Raw genomic sequence first — 6,205 nt, forward strand, 5'->3', positions numbered from 1 at the left:
AACACTGTTAACTGATGATATATGGAGGGGATAATAATCAATGTAATGAAACAAGTTATATGAATGGTTGAATGTGAAGCTGATGATGTGCCCTGTAAACCAAAATAAAAACATTTAATTAAAAAAAAAAAAAGAGAGAGAGAGAGACCGTGTTTTTTTAATGTACCAAGTAGTTTCCTGAGTGTAGCTGGCAACTTCAGTATAAGAATGAGGATCCCATGAAAAGAAAGTTGTGTGGGAAGAGCCAAGGGGTAGATAGAGTGTGTATTGTTTATATCAGGCAATAGTGTAAAGAGGAGGTCCCCACTAGAGTGGTGGGGAATGAGGGAGTTCTCTGAAGAAACCATGAAAGCATACCACAAGTCAAAGCAGCATTTGGGATCCATCTTACAAAGGAAAATCCAGAAGTCAGTAGGGAGAAAGATGGGGCAAGGAGAGTGAAAGAACAAACCAAATCACTTTTTTTCACTGGGGGGGGGGACCTGGGAGTTCTTCAATCAAGTGTACTTGTGGTTGAGGCTGGAGTAGCAGCTTTTAATTTATGTACAATGAAAGTCTTGATTTTGAGTGGTTGAACTAAAAGCCTGTAAATCTTAAAGTGGAATCCTGGTGTGGTGCTGTGGGTTAATCCACTGGACTGCAAAGTCAGTTTGAACAGCAAGGTTGGCAGTTCAAGCTCACTAGTCGCTCCTTGGAAAGCCTATATAGGGCCGCTATGGGTCAGAACCAACTGGGTGGCACTTAACAACAACAAATATTAAAGTAAATATTAAAGTAACCAAAAATTTAGTGGGTTACATATATAACATAATATCAGAGTGATGTGTTATCAAAAAAAAGCAGGGTAAAGAAATAGCGAGATGGGGATGATGTATGCTTGTTAAGGAAAGCCTTTTAGAGGAGGTGAAATAAAAGAAGTGAAGAGACAAGTGGTGACCCTCATCTCTTTTCAATACACACCTTTTCCTTCTGAGTGATCTTATCCATTCCTGTGACTTAGATTTCCCCTGATGACTCTCAATCCTATATAGCTACCCTTCATTTCTCCTGGCCTTCAGACTCATATGCTTGCCATACTCCCACCTCAATGACTATAGATAGATAGATAGCTGTCATTGAGTAAACTGTGACTACTGTAGAGCAGAACAAAACATTAACTGCTCCTGCTTCATCCTCATAAATACTAACATGTTCAAGCCCATCATTACAATTTCTTCTTCTTAGGTTCTCAATTGGTTATAGTTTTGTCCCTTTCCCCAGGGGCCTGTGGCAATATCTGGAAATATTTTGCGTTGTCACAATGGGGCTAGGGGTACTACTGGCATCTAGTGAGTAGAGACCATTGATGCCAATCCATCTCAATCCATCTCATTTCTCTGATCCTCCACTTCACCAAGCATGATATCTTCTTCTAGAGATTGAGCCCTCCTGATGTGTCCCAAGCAAGTGAGTTGTATAAGGTTCTATTGTAATCCATAAGGTTATCACTAGCTAAATTTTAGAAGTCAATCACCAGGCATTTCTTCCTAGTCTGTCATAGTCTGGACATTCCACTGTAAACTGTTCACCATGAGTGACCTTGCTGGTATTTAAAAGGTTCCAGCATCACAGCACTACAACCCAACAAACTGACAGAATTATCATAATCACCTCAAAGTCAACTTTTCCAAACTTAAACTTCATCTTTCTTTTAAACCTTTTCTGTACCCAACATTTTCTTTCAATTCTCATGAATATCATGCTACCCAGTAGTACAAGCCAGAAACATTCCCTTTACCCAATTAGTCCCCAGATCCTGTTGCTCTCATCATCGAAATAGATCTTGAATTCCTTCCCACTCTCACTATCATAACTCAAGCCATGATTATCTCTAAACTGGAGCAACAGCTTCTGACTACTGACTCTGTTTCCAACTTATTTTCCACACTGTGACAAATTGATCTTCCTCAATCCAAATCACACCATGGAGAAACTCAGTGGCTCTCCATTATGTTCAGAAGTAAATCTTTTACTTGGCTTAGTAGGCCTTTCAAGGAGCCCTAGTGGCCCAAATGATTAAGTGCTCAGTTACCATGAAAGGTTGGTTGTTCAAACCCACCCAACTGCTCCATAGAAGTAAGACCTGGCCATCTACTCCCATTATAATGTAGAAAACCCCATGGGGCAGTTCTACTCTGTTACATGGGGTAACTATGAGTCAAAAATCAACTTGTCAGGACCCAACATGCCTTTCATGATCTGTTCACTATCTATCTTAAAAGCCTTCTCTCATGCTACTCCTTGTTCTTGAATTGTGCCTCTGGCAACCAACCTATATGATTTTCATTTTCCTCCAAACCCCAAATTCTCATGCTTTTTCCATCCTCTCTTTGTCTTCTCCAGGCTTATCCTTACTCATCCTTCAGCTCAGGTGTGACCTCTTCTGGGAAGCTTTCCATAGGGCCTGGCAAATGAAATAAGTGTTCTTTCAGAACCTCTGTCTGAACTCTTTTTTCCCCTCATTCCCTTTCACCCTTTCAATTATCGATCATCCCTAAAGATTCAACTTAGTCTACCCCTAAACAGCTACTAGAAGGAGCTCTGATAGCATAGTGGTTATGAGTCAGGCTGCTAACCTCAAGGTCAGCAGTTCAAAACTACCAGCTGTTTCATGGGAGAAAGATGAGGCTTTCTGTTCCCATAAAGATTTACAGCCTTGGAAACCCTATCCCTGTAAGTGGAACCAATTCCATGACACATAACCACCAGCACCAAACAGCTGCTGGAGTGCTGGTAGCACTGTAGGATTAGCACTGGACTGCTAACCACAAGGCTGATAGTTCAAACCTACCAGCCACGCCACAGAAAAAAGATGCAATTTTCGGCTCTCATAAAGATTTACAGCTTTGGAAACCCAATACATGGCTGCTATGAGTTGGAACTGACTCCACAGCACCTAACAACAAAGAGCAGCTAGCTGATGTTTTCCTCCTACAACTGTGGTTCTCAACGGGATATGATTTCGTCCCTTCCCCAGGAGACCTGTGGATATATTGCGTCTGGAAATATTTTTGGTTGTCACATCTTAGGGATTGGGGTGCTACTCGTATCTAGTGAGCAGAGACCATGGATGTTAGTAAACATCCTACAAAACACTGGACAGTCCATCATAACAAAGAATTATGTAGTCCAACGTGTCAATAATGCTAAGGCTGAGAAACCTTGCCCTAGGGCATTCAAAGCCTCTTAGCAATGGTATAATTTCAAGCCTTATTTCTCTCATGCTTAATTACAGAGCTGTCTGTAAAGTTCAGCCCTGTCTTCTGGGGTCTAAGATAGTGGTGAAGAGGAAAAGGAATCATAAAGATAAAGTTTTGTGGGTTGGGGTTTCACTTGGTCTCACTAGATGAGCAAAAACACATTTGAACATATGTTAAAACCTATATTTGGGAAAAAGTTCACTTATAGAGAGATTGGTCATTCTAAAAATGGTCCAAAGCACTTTAAATTCAGAGATCTCTTAGAGTCATTATTTCTAACTCAAGCTAAGCACACTAGACAAACTCTTGTATAAGTGGAAAAAGAAATCTAAACAATCATTTGTTGAGTTCTTTCTATATTCCAGGTACTATATAAAGTATTTTATATGTATTATCTCTTTTAATACTCACAGTAATACTATAAATTAGATCCTGTTCTTATCTCCATGTTACATATAGGAAAACTATGGCTCAAAGAAGTAACACATTCAAGAAACAAGGACTTGAGGCCCTGTCAGCAGCCTACATCTGAGAAGCTGTGGCCAGGGATAGTCCCAAAGGGCCAGTCCCAGCCTCAGGGTGCCCCAAGGAGCCCCGAGGCTTCGGCACCACAAAGCTGTACAGCCACAGCATTCTCTACAAAGGTGAGCCCAAGTTGGTGCTGCTGAAAGCCACCCACGATGTGTCCTCCTTCAGCTTCTTCCAGAGATCCAGTGTTCAGGAATTCATGACCTTTACCAGTCAGCTGATTGTGGAGTGCTCAGTGAAAGGCAGCCAAGTGTCTGTCAAAGAACAAGAGTACCTGTGCCATATCTATGTCCAAAATGACAGCCTCATGGGTGTGGTCGTTGCTGACAGTGAATCCTTCCCACATAGCTTTTGCTTTGTTAGATAAGGTGCTAGATGAGTTCTCCAAGCAGGTTGACAGGATAGACTGGCCAGTGGGATGCCCTTCTACAATCCACTATGATGCCTTAGATGATCACCTTAGAAAACACCAGAACACTCAAGAAACTGATCCTATGACCAAAGGGCAGGCTGAACTTGATGAGACCAAAATCATTCTGCACAACACCATGGAGGCCTTGTTAGAGCAAGGTGAGAAGCTTGAGAATTTGGTGTCCAAGTCAGAGGTGCTGGGCATGCAATCTAAAGCCATCTATAAAACTGCCCAGAAACACAACTCGTGCTGTGCAATCATGTGATGTCAGAGGCCCTGCGCTGGACACGTCGCCATCACTCACAACAAGAACTGTGAAGCATCCAGAGAAGAAATTGTCACAGAACAGGATCCAAGCTGGAGGTACCTTTGCATTTGTCCGGTTGGGAATTTCCTAGGAAGAACTAAGGAGGGTGGTAGAAGGGGTCTGGTAGGGGAGGGAATGTTCACGTTTATATGTCGAGTTAGAATTTCTGGAGAGATCATTTGAGGCCATCAAAGGCATAGTTCTGGACCAAGTGAAACTATAAACTCTCAGAAAAAAAAAAAAAAAAAGAAAGAAAGAAGGACTTGAATCCAGTGCTCAAAATACATCAAAATCAAGTTCTCAAAGCAGAAAATATAATTTAATGTTTGAACATTTTGTTTGCTTTTGTCAAACTAAAAAAAAGGTGTGTGTGTGGTGGGGGGACTTTGGCATCCATCATCCATTAGCCTTTTGTTTGATTCTTCACACTTGAGAAGGACATTTTTTCCTTTGGTATATTTCCATTTGGGAACTCTGCAGTTCAATGGAACAATATCTGGGATGAAGATGTGAATTCAATGAATTCTTTATGTGCACTTGAACAAATGACTATAGCATTTACCACACTATTCCTTTGTTCTTACCTGTATACAATAACAAGTTTTGAGTGTGATAATAGGCTATAATAGATGCAACATAGCGCACATATAGGACTTTCTAGTAAGGAACTTCAGGGTATCATCTCAGACCCAGACCTACTCATTAGTCATAGCATTAAGTATTAAGTCCGCCTCTCCTTCTTTCCAAAAGTGCTACCCTCTCTTTATCCTTTTGTGGCTCTCTTGAAAACCCACCTACCTCCATTCTGTGGAATAGGACATAATCTTAGTACTCCAGAAGACAATCACAGGATTTCTTTTTATGAGATCTGCTATACCACTACTAAATTAATCCTTCCCTTACGAGAATGACTATTCCCTTATAGGAAGTGACCAATGAAGACTGCTCTACCACCATAAGTAATGCGTTATTAAAACAGTGGTCATTGTAAAAGCATTGTACTTGAATTATAATGCCTTAACTGCTGGTCATCAACAGTTGGCACAATTAAAAGACAGTTTGTATTGAAGCTTTATCATGTGATCTGACCATTTCATACTATAACTGGCACAACTAGCCTTTCCTCACTTTGTTTATATCTATTTCAATATCACAAGCTTCACCTTCAAGGATGTTGAGATAACATCTTCATTTGCTTACTGTTGCCATTCATTTTAGTAACACAGCTCAAAATTTCTCTTTTTAGAAGGAGCTATTGGCAAATCCCTTTACTTGGATTTAATCACTGATTCCCTCTCCTAAAATTTTCTGTATGATTCTTCCAAATCTCCTATTTGATAATCTTGAGGTTTATCTTAATATACAGCTAAAGGTAAGTGAGAATGAAGCTTGAAACCATAAACTGCAATTAAGAGGGCAATTACTAGGAAGTTTCAGTAAATTCATTGAGTCCTAGCACCATTTTAAGCAAACAAACAAGTTTACTAGGAGTCCAACCCGCCCAGATAACTTTCTACTTAAAGCTCAGTAAATGTGTAACTGTCTCATATCAGCATGAGCTGAAAAGTTGCAGGACTAAGGTGCGCCTGACCCAAGCCATGGTATTTTCAATAATCTCTTATGGATGCGAAAGCTGGACAGTGAATAAGGAAGATCATAGAAGAATTGATGCCTTTGAATTGTGGTGTTGGAGGAGAATACTAAAAGTGCCATGGACTG

At 40.5% G+C, this 6,205-nt stretch overlaps 1 pseudogene; it reads left to right on the forward strand.

Moving 5' to 3' along the window:
- LOC102842010 overlaps positions 1-4,444 on the forward strand; it is a 22,241-nt pseudogene extending 17,797 nt beyond the window's left edge.
- Positions 4,445-6,205: the final 1,761 nt, after the last annotated feature.

Source organism: Chrysochloris asiatica, unplaced genomic scaffold (assembly GCF_000296735.1).
Source record: "Chrysochloris asiatica unplaced genomic scaffold, ChrAsi1.0 scaffold00126, whole genome shotgun sequence".
Taxonomy (NCBI): Eukaryota; Metazoa; Chordata; class Mammalia; order Afrosoricida; family Chrysochloridae; genus Chrysochloris; species Chrysochloris asiatica.